The following is a 10,961-nucleotide window of genomic DNA, read 5'->3' on the forward strand; positions in this document are numbered from 1 at the left end:
GTGGTCTATCTTGATGAATGTTCCATGTGAGCTTGAGAAGAACATAATCCTGATGTTGTGGGATGAAGTAGTTGACAGATGTCAATGGTATCCAGTTGATTGATGGTGCTAATGAGTTCAACTGTCTCTTTACTGATTTTTTGCCTGATATATCTGTCCATTTCTGATAGAAGGCTGCTGAATTCTCCAACTACAATTGTGGATTCATCTAGTCTTCCTGTAGTTCTAAGAGTTTTTGCTTCACATATTTGGTATGCTTGTTAGGTACATACACATAAGGATTGTTATGTCTTCCTGGAGAATATACTGACTCTCTTTCTTTTGATTGGTGATAGCATGATGCATTTTTCCTCCATCCATTTACTTTTAATATATGTGTGTCTTCCTATGCTCAAAAAGTATTTCCTTAGTCATGTCTAGACTACTAAGGAGCCCATCAAAGGCATTCTTCATTTCTCCTGATACCAAATTTTTACATCTTTTATTTGTCTGAAAACCATATCTTTATTTCACCTTCACTTTTTGGAACATATTTTTTTGCTAGGTGTAAAATCCTAAACTGTCAATTTTTTCTTTCAGTACTTTAAAGATATGTATTCTTGCTCACGTTTTAATGATAAGAAGTCTGTTGTACCTATTTTGTTGTTGTTGTTGTTGTTCCTCTGAACATAATGTATCTTTTTTCCTCTGGCAGCTAAGATTTTTCTCATTATCTTAGGTTCTAAATGCTTTGATTATCATGTACCTTGGTGTAGCTTTATTCATGTGTCTTGTGCTTTAGATCTGCTGAGCTTCTTGGATCAGAAGGTGTATAGTTTTCAGTGAATGTGGAAATATTTGTTCATTACTTTAACAAATGTTTTTCTGTCCACTGCCTAACCACCACCCTCATTCTCCTTCAGGGATTCCAATTAGATATATATAAGGTCACTTAAAGTTGTCGCTTAGTTTACTGATCCTCTATTCTTTAAAAAATTTTTTTTCTATGTGTGTGTTTCATTGTAATTCCTATTGCTATGACTTCAAGTTCACTAATTTTTTTTTCTTCTGCTGAGTCGAATCTGCTTTTAAACTAACCCAGTGTACTTTTAATCTCAGACATTGTCTTCATCTCCAAAAGTTTGATTTAGGCCTTTTTTGGTATCTTCAATGTCTTAGCTTTCTGAATAGATGAAATACAGGTGATTATTTTTGTTATTAATAATGTTTTAATGCTTCTTTTTATGCCCCGTAATTTGATTGCCCTACTTTGTGAACTTCATCTTGTTGGGAGCTGAATGTTTCGGTATTCCCATACATATTCTTGTACCTTGGCTTGGGATTCAATTAAATGAATTGAAAACATCTCATATTTTTGAATATTCTTTTATGATTTGTTAGGTGGGTCTAGAACAGTGCTCCACATGGGGCTAATTATTTCACATTACTCAGACAAGACCTTTGCAAATATTCTACCCAATGCCCCCAAATGTGTGACTTTTTTTTGCTGGTCAGAACAGTTACTATTTCCAGCCCTTTGAGTGCACTGCCCACTGTTCTCTATTCCTTTCTGATGTCTCTCTCTGCCTGCCCCCACTGCAGGTAATATTTTCATACACATGTACTTCATATACCAGTACTCGACTGAACACTTGAAGGGAACTGCTTGTGGATCTTCAAAGTTCTATGTGTTCTCTGCATGTTTGGTACTATATTTGGCAAACTTTGGCCACTTTGGTCTCCCTAGCCTCTCAGGTCCATCTCCTGAACTCAGGGAGTTTTGTGGGCTCTCGCTGGGTTCCCCTTCTCTACATCATAGCCCGGAGAACTTTTCAAGTCAGTAAGATGTGAAAATTGTAGGACTCACCTCTTCTTGTGTTAAGTATTTTGAAAACCATCATTTTATATATTTTGTGTATATATTGTATATTTTTGTATTCTTTATATATTTTTGTTTATTTATATAAACAAATTATATATTTTTTGTTTATTTTGTATATTTTTTGTATATTCTTGTATTTTTTGTTTGTTTCTTTCTTTCAGGTAAATCTAGTCCCTGTTCCTCTATCTTGAGTGGAAGTGGAGTCCTTCTCAATGGAGTCTGAAGGACACAAACACCTATAGGATACCATTAGGGAGTGATTCAAGATTGTAGAACATGAGTTTTCTGAACCTAGACTGTCAAGGGTTGTTTATCTTCTGATTTAAAACTATAGTTCATGAAGACTCACAAATTAATACAAAGTATGAGGCAACTTAAAAAAAATAAAAAAACAGGTGAAATCCCAGGAAACCAGAATTGTCACTGAGTATCCAAGATGGAGGGCCCTGTGGCTGCATAATTTCCTCTAGGGCACAGTTAGTGTGGGCTGCAGGATGTGAGGCAGAGAGGGGAGCCCCCAGACTAAGGCAGGGTCCCATGACATGCTGTTGTAGTATCCCAGACCTGCTTTCAGAGTGCTTATGAAGATTGTCATCAAATATTCGTTAGTTTACTTGGTTATTAGCTGTTTGTCTTCCAGACCATAGGCTCTGCGAGGGCAGGGCCTTTTGGCACTGTATTTTTAGTATTCATCACAGTACCTGACACATAATAGAAGCTCAATAAACACTCATTAAATATATGAGTAAAAAAAACACATGGGTACATATAATAAGCAGAATTAGAAGAGTCCAGATGTCCAGGCAGAGATGAGAAGAGGCCACCCTAATCAGAGCCAGAGAATGGCAGTGATGATGACCTTGAGAGCAGATGGGGCCATGATTCATGCTGGACTCCTGCAGTGACAGTGACAGGGTTCATTATATGTTTGTGGAATATGTGATGTTGATGATGGTGACAATAATGATGCCCATTTTCATTTAAGCCATGAAGAGAAAATGGTTATGAATTTGGTAGAAAACTTACTGTTTTTTTTTCTTGTTGCAAATTTTTTTCTTCCACCACAGCAGAGGCTTCTCTAAGACAATGATGATAAGAGCAAGAGGTCTTCCCAGGAAACCAGGGACCTAGGGGCTTTAGGGTGTGAATCCCAGTTCTGTTCTGTACAGCTGGGTGAATTTGTATGCATTACTCCACCTCTTTGAGACTCAGTCTCTCTTCTATAAAATGGAGTTGATAACCCCTGCCTTTCAGTGTTACTGTGGAGTTTAGTGAGAATACACAAAAAGTTCTAAGCAGCCTCAGGCACAGAGCAGGTACCCAGTGGGTGACACTTATTACTTTTATAAGGGATTTTATATTTGTCCCTGAAATGACCTGACAGGAGAATAGTGCAGATAATCATCCAGGAGGCAAGTGGCAGAGGACACAGGTGGTTGTGGGCTAAAGGCACTGAAGAGGGACATGAGGAACCATTGCTGGAAGCCCCTCTGACTTGTCCCAGCAAGGAACCAAGTTCTTCTAGGGCTACCTACTCTCTCTGAGCCTGATCCCTTTATCCTGCCAGGCAGAGCTAGTGGGAAGATTGACGAGGTGATCCAGCCACTTAATGTGCAGGAGTTCCTGGCCCAGGTTCTGGTCCTTAGGAGGTGCTCTGGGTTCCTGCGCAGACCGCCGCTCCACGTGAAGGCACGCGTGTTCTTCCTACTGCCACAAGATGGCGCTGTGGGATCGCCTCAGGACCCAGAGCGCAGCGTGTCTGGTCCTGCCCAGCGACACAGCCCAGGGGGTGCCTTTCCCCCTCCTCGTCAGCCTTTCTGTGGTCAGCATCTCTGGAAAGGCACAGCGTGTCCCTCTCATGCAGCCTTTGGTTCCTTCCCCACCTGACCCTTGGACAGAAAGCTAAAGAGGCAGGGGATCTCCCAGGACGCAGGGGTAGTGGGGAGCAGACGGCAGACAATAGGGAGAGAGATAGTGACCTTGCTGCAAAGACCCCATTTACCTCCTAAAAGCCAACAGCCCAGATCCAGGCATGCAAACCCCTCTTTCTAATTCTGGAATTGATGATAAAGCTCTGCATACCCTGTCTGTGGGGAGACTTGCTTTTCTAAAAGGGCTTAAGAACCCCACCCTTGCTTGCAAGCCTTTGCTGTGGAATTTCCAATGTGGGTAGAGAAGACAGCCTGACTCAGGAAACGTCAGACCTGGAAAGCAAGCCCAGCTTTCACGAACAGGGGGCTTTAGAATCAGAATCCACAGGTAACTTCTCTAAGGCTCATCAGCGAAGAGGGCCGAGTGACCCCTGCTTTGTAGGATTATATGCCATGAGGAATACACGAGTGTATCTTGTGAATGTGCTTTGTCTGTTGGAAAGTTCTAGGCAGCTGTGAGATGTGATTATCACAAAAAGATAACGAACTTGGACAGCCTTGGGACATCTACAAAATGGCGGGTGTGGGCAGGGCCAGGGAGCCCAGTGGAGGGTGGAAGGGAGAGACAGACCTTGAGCTAGGCCCACAGGGTTAAGGGTGGAGGGGGAGTGGGTTCACAGGAGCACAGGGACTGGGAAGTGTGAGGTGAGTGGAGCCTGGGGCACGGGCTGGAAGGAGAGGACAGAGGCAGATGGGATTGGGGTCGGGGAAGGGAGGCTGGGAGGGTAGCGGTGGTGCTTAAGTGCCTGGCTGCTGCATCCAGACCCAGAACCCCAGCCGTTAGGGAGCTTCCACCCACAAGGGGCAGCCCTTGGAGAGATCCCTCTGGAAGTGAGACGCCAGCCGACAAGTTTCTGTAATCAGTGTGCATTTTAGCTTGTTTTTTTTTTTTTTTTTTAAAGATGTTTAAACAGCAACTATTTCATTGCTTCTCACAATTTTGTAAGTTAGGGTTCAGCTGGGTGATCCTTCTATTCTGTATGGCATCAGCTGAGATTCCTTGTGGTATTCAGCTGGTGCTTAAGCTGGGTCTGATGGACACAAGATGACTTTACTTAGCATGATGGAACCTTGAAGGTGATGGCCAGGCAGCTGGGCATAACTTTCCATCAACACACCTACATGCAGCCTTGTCATTGTGGTGGTTCACCCCGTTCTTGACCCTGACTGTGGAAGGCTGCTCTTTCTCTGACTTGTCCTGACTGTTGAAATGGGCTTGAGAGTGGAGATTCACTTGTCCTTTCTGTCTCAGGAGGACAGGACTGTCCTGGTCACAGCACATGTGGATGCATACACACACACACACACACACACACACACACAGATGTGTTCTCATCTGCACCAATACCACAAATTGTGTTTCTGAGGCTTCACCTCCTGCTTCCCAGCAAGGCAGGGAGCCCAGCCGAGGCCCGTCTGAGCTGCCTACAGGAGAGAAGCTGGTTAGGGCATCCATGGCAGGACCATCTCCCAACACATACACAAACACACGCAGATACACTTAAGAAATGAAATGTGGGGAGGCCAGGACCACCTCTGCTCTGAAGGAAAGTGGTACAAATCGGTCATGTGGTGTGCTGGCGGGGTTGATCCCCTCTGCTGCAGAAGAGAAGGTGCTGCCACTGGGAGGTCTGTTCCATGCAGCATGGCAACCACCCCAACAGCAACCTTATCAACAAGCCTTGAGACTGTCGACTGGGACACTTGGGCTGACTAGAGGGCTGGGGCAGGGGCTCTTCTGTTAGGGAGTAAAGTCACACCCAAAATTGCTTTCAGTTTTGAAAGATGGCTGATAATCTTTCTAAAGTATCAGTGTACACAGTTCACATCAATGCTGGTGGCTTTGAATGTTAACTCTGAACCCCACAGAAAGAGGAGAAGAGCAAGACATCAGGAGGGGTTGACCTGTCCTGAAGATGTATGTGGGGACCACTTCTTTGGAAGAGAAGTTCAAATCTTAGTTTATTTCCATGCCTCCTGAAACTGCCTCCTTCACAGAAAAGGCAGAGGAAGAAGGCAGAATCTGGGATGACTTGGTTTGTTCAGGTCTGTTCATAAATTTCTTGGTGAAATTTATGTTCTGAGAACTGGGAGACACTCCCCATATCACATCATTTTCCCCTCACTGTGACGGCCCGGGGAAACCTTTAGACCAGAGCCAGCCCTGTTCTGTGCTCCCTGGACAGCCCCGAGTGCTTCAGGTTCCACGATTCCATCTGCAATATGGGGACAACAGTACATGAAGGCATTTCATGGGGTTGATGTGAGAATGAATGGATCCCTGTAAAAGAATTTGGAAAATGGCCACGCACCATTTAGTGAAGGTGGTATTTTCCCCCCAGTGGAAAAAAAGGAACAATATCTTCTCAGTACATACAAGTAAAACCTCAGTCCCCAGAGCCAAGTGAGTCCAAGAAATGAAGCCAAAAGCAAACCTGGAAGGCTGTAGCTGGAATTCTCAGCGACACGGCCTTTGAAGTTACAGCTCTCCCTCCCTCCAAGGGCTCCGGCAGCTCCCCCGGCCGGGCCTGATGAAAGGGAAGACGGGCTCTGTTGTGGTCTGACACAGGCCCCAGATGTCAGGTTGCAACTCTGTGCATCAATTAGCTCTCAGAGGTGGCAGCTGTGTGGAGTGAAAAGGGCCCAGGCTTGCGATCAGGGTGCACGGTGCCAGTGCCTGCCATGCCCCCACACAACTTATCTGTGCCTCTGTTCCTTTCCAGGTAAAATGGGGACACCAGTCCAGGCCTCCTTCTTAGGGTTGCCAAATTTGGCAAAATGAAAATATAAGATGTCCAGATTTATTTGAGTTTCAGATAATCAACAAATAATCTTTTCCTACAAGTATATTCTAAGCAATACTTGGGACATACTTCTACTAAAACATTATTTGATGTTTATCTGAAATTCAAATTTAACTGGGCATCTTGTGTTTTATCTGGCAACTCTACTCCCTCAGACTTTATGAGGGGTCATCTGGGTGAAAGGGCTTCAAAACTGTCCGCACTTTGAAAATGCACACTGGGAGGTACTCTAGAAAGATGGTAGACAGTAACCTTAGCAACCAAAATGGTCTTTCACTTTGAACCCCCGAATGCCCCCCATCCAGTGAGATCTCCTCATCTCTCAAGGGCTTCTCTGCTCTTCTAACCACCCCCCACCCCTGCCTTCTGTCACATCTGCCCTTCTCCCCCCACCCACCTACCTCCAGACTCTGGAGATGTTCGCTTGGTTCTTGGAAGCTGCTGAAGTCATTCTCTGCTCTGGGTCCTGCCCTCTGTGGTTCACGTGGCTTATGTTTGTTGTGGCTTTGCCTCCAAGGAACATGCCCTAGTGGGAGGGTCTTAAGTCCACTCAACAGCCCTGGCTGGAGTGTGTAACTGTTGCAGAAGCAGAGCCTGCAGACAAGCTGCTCCTAGTCCCCAAGCCTCAGGGTCCTCATCTGTGTAACGGACATGATGCCAACCCTAGCTTTAAGACAGGAAAACAGGACGATGCCAGTAAAGTACCTAATAGGGAGCCAGGCATACAGTAGGTACTGAGTAAGTGCACCTGCTAGTTACCGCTACCATCTGCTGGCCACACCCTCCACCAGGTCTGCTAGCCCTGCCCGGCCCAGCCATCAATCCTTCATTCTGTCTTCAGGAAGGCTCTCCCTGACTGCCTCTCTCCTTGTTCCCACACTCTCAGGATTTTAGGCTGCTGGCCTCAAAAGCTTCTGTCTCCCTAGTGTCCATCCATCTGCCTCTCCTGAGCCTTCCTGGATGGGAAATGACAGTCAATGTCATTGTTCCCCAAATGCAGTAGAGAAACAGACAAACACAGGTTGGCCTATAGCAGTGCCTCAGTCATACCATGGGCATATGCCCTCCCTCCCCAACTAACACCTCCCAGAAATCCAGCCACCTCAGGGAAGCAGGGCAGTTCTCTCCAATCTGCCTGCTGCCTCCCTGCTGGGACCCCAAGAGGCTTTCAGGACAAAGTATATTTGGGAATGGGGGTGGGTAGAGAACAATAAGAAGAAGGGCGACTCTAGGGTCTTTTTGTTCCTTCAGCCCAAGTAGCAGCTGGGGGTGGTGGAGGGCTGGGACATGGGTCCCACTGGGGTTAAGAGTCCAAATCCTCTGCTTGCCTCCCCATGGAGTTCCTGGCCCCTGCCTCTCCCCACGGGGCTGGGCTGCAGTTTCCCCTCTTGTCAGAAGGAGAGGCTAACACATATGTGGATCCCCCCTGCAACAGAATTATTCATTCATTCATCCAACACACAGTCTGCTGGGGATTGAAATGAGGCAGTGACAATGCAGGCAGAGAGAGCTAAGTCAGAGGAAGGCTTCGATCACTTGGGACAGCATGCAGGGGCAGGCTCCCAATGGTGTGCAGACCAATGGGGTGCAAAGAAGAACGTAACATGTACACGTGCATCAGTTAATGAATGTTTTAAAAATGGTCATCACAACTGTTGTCAGTGATGTGAAACAATAGGAATGTTCACACCCTGCCAGTGGGAGGCTCATTGACTACAACTACGCAAAACACAACGTCCACTCTGTGACCCCTCAAAGGAATCCCACTCCCAGGTATGTGCTCTGGAGAAGCAACACACGTGTGCACCAGGAAAGCGGCAGGTACACGCACTCAGAGGCCCCGCCCACCACAGCCCCAGACTGGAGCGGCCCAGGGCTGGCCGAGCTAGAACACAGAAGAGCCAAGTGTGGCATGTTCACACGACAAAACTGCGCGGCGATGAAAACACACGGCAGCCGCCTATGCGAAGTGGCAGAAAGCAGCCCAGCCAGACTTGAGAGCACCTACGTGTGACTCCATTTCCAACAAAGTTTCGAATGAGCAAAACAAAACCATGTTGCTTTAGGGATGTGCGCATGGGTGTTACAACTCTAAAAATCAAAGTCCCAACTGTCACCAACTCACAGTGGTTTTCTCCACAGGAGAGCTTCACCACTGGGGTGATTTTGCCCCCCACCAAGATATTTGACATGTCTAGAGAACTATGTGATTGTCACAAATGTGGGGGGTAGGAGTGTGCTACTGGCCAGCGATGCTGCTGAACATCCCACAATGCACAAGACAGCCCCCAACACATTCCCTGGGAATTATCTTTCCCAAGGGTCCTAGTGCTGCTCTTAAGACACCCTAGTCCCAGGGAGGAAGGGTGACTGCTCACATAGGGCTTCTCAGCTCTTGGGGAATGTACAAGGGTGATATCTATCTATCTATCTATCTAGTGAACTCTAAATACATGTGTTATAACTCCAAAAATAAGCATAGAGTGTGCAGCTGGGTGTTTGAGGGTTCAGTGGGGAGGCCCACCAGAGGAGGTCAGCCTTGGCCTCCACCACAAAGAGAGCCCGGGGACCAGTGCAGTGGCTGGGGCAGGCTCACAAGGCATTTCAGAGACATGCCATCAACGCTCCTCCGTGACATCGGGACATGGAGGAGCTCCCGCTGCCAAGGACAAGGGCCCTGTGCAGTGAGGTGAGTCCTGGGCTCTGTTCCACTGTGGGTTCTGACAGGGCCCTGGCGTGGGGCGGGGGCAGATGGAGAGATGGCCTGCCTCTCCTCCTCTCTGCTCAGCAAGGCCTGGGGCCCTGGGCTTTGCTGTGGCATGTTGGAGGGTGCCAGAATATTGATCCTTTTGGTCCTTGGAGTTTACAGGTGGGAGAAGCACCACAGAGGCTGTGAGCCTCTGCTACCATCTGTGAGCCACCACAGAGGCAGCAGCAAGGTGGCCTAGGAGTCAGACCAAGGAGGGAGCCCTGAGTTCGAAGCCAGACTTACCAGATATAAATGGTAAGACCCTGAATGGATTATCTGGTTTTGTTGAAGCTCCATTTGATCTTATGTAAAAATGGAAGTGGTAGTGTCTCCAACCCAGTGCTGGCATGAGAAGATGCGGTTAGGTGGGAACGGCGGCCATGCTAAGAGCGTGCAGTAGCACCGGCTGAGTGGTGGTCCGCACGGCAGCTCCGCCCACCGGGCCACACTCAGCTGTGCAAGGCACCACACGCAGGGGGTTGCTGGGGACCCTCTGTGCCACTTGCGTGCTGCAGGCCTCTTGTATCCTCCCCTCTGTCTCTGTGCCTGCTACAGTCCCTTGGAATGGACTAATTTGAAGAAGTCTTAACCCCTGTAGGGAACCAAGGGAAAAACATCTGTCCAGGCCTGGGCCAAGGCTTTGGAAGGGGACAGTGTCCCTGCAGCCAGCTCCCATAGGTGAGGGAGCGAAAGCTCGCACATTCATGGGAAATGTGGGGCCCCTTGGCTCCACCTGCACCCCCAAATTCTCCTGCCAGGTTCAGAGCCTCTGTTTTGTTTTACCAAAAAGATTATGCGCTCTGTCCATTGGATTGTCCATCCTCAAGCAAGAGATGGCACATTCGAATTAGGAGAACTTAAAGTCAGTTTGATCAATGGATGGCTTAGAAAGGGTAGGAGCATGAGAAAGTTATGAGAACCCAGAAGGGAGAGCCATCCAGACACGGATGAGGGAGCTATGTCCTTCAGTCCAGGGGCACAGGAGGCCTGCAGCAACTCCTGGTCCTCCGGCCTTGGAGCTCCTGCTGATGTCTGCTCCTGGCAGACCTAACAGGAAGACCACTGGGGGCGCCCTCCATGCAGTCCACTCCAGTCAGCCTCTTGGACACAGAGCAAGATGGAGGGTGGGGGAGCAAACTCAGATACACAGCACAGGGGGCTGTGAAAGGGGTATAATCTGAAGGGGGATCCACGTGGGGGTTCTCTCTGGTGATGGGTCCCTGCCTCATATCTGAGGGTCGGTCTTGTCAAGACTCTCTGCCTCATGTCTGATATCCCTGAAGCCAACTTTATTGAGGCATAACACCACTCAGCAAAATACACCCATGTTAAGTCTATGTTTTGATGAGTCTTGGAAATGTATATACTCATGTAGCCACTGCCACAATCAACATAGAGAAGGTTCTCATCTCTCTGAAGGACTCCGAGCCCCTTCCTGGTCGAGACCCTTCCACCTCTGGCTCTAAGCAACCACCAGTCTGTTTTCCATCATTATATATTCCACTTGGCTTTTCCTGAGATTCATACACATGGAAAAATACAGTAGGTGCTCTTTTGTGCCTGATTTCTTTCCCTCTGCACGATTTTGACCTTTATCGATGCTCTGTGCACACCAG

General features: G+C 47.6%; 1 long non-coding RNA gene across 2 annotated transcripts; it reads right to left on the minus strand.

Moving 5' to 3' along the window:
- Positions 1-2,601: 2,601 nt before the first annotated feature.
- On the minus strand, positions 2,602-7,095 carry LOC106006819. 2 transcript variants are annotated; one of them, XR_001181102.2, is made up of 3 exons: positions 6,998-7,095; positions 6,228-6,415; positions 2,602-6,008 (listed from the first exon to the last, which is right to left on the minus strand). It is a non-coding gene; the product is annotated as an uncharacterized LOC106006819 (long non-coding RNA). The 2 variants fall into 2 exon arrangements; XR_001181101.2 differs by having other exon boundaries at positions 2,602-6,073.
- Positions 7,096-10,961: the final 3,866 nt, after the last annotated feature.

The sequence above is a fragment of the Mustela putorius genome, unplaced genomic scaffold, assembly GCF_011764305.1.
Source record: "Mustela putorius furo isolate JIRA1106 unplaced genomic scaffold, ASM1176430v1.1 tig00003834_pilon_pilon_pilon, whole genome shotgun sequence".
In the NCBI taxonomy this organism is placed as follows: Eukaryota; Metazoa; Chordata; class Mammalia; order Carnivora; family Mustelidae; genus Mustela; species Mustela putorius.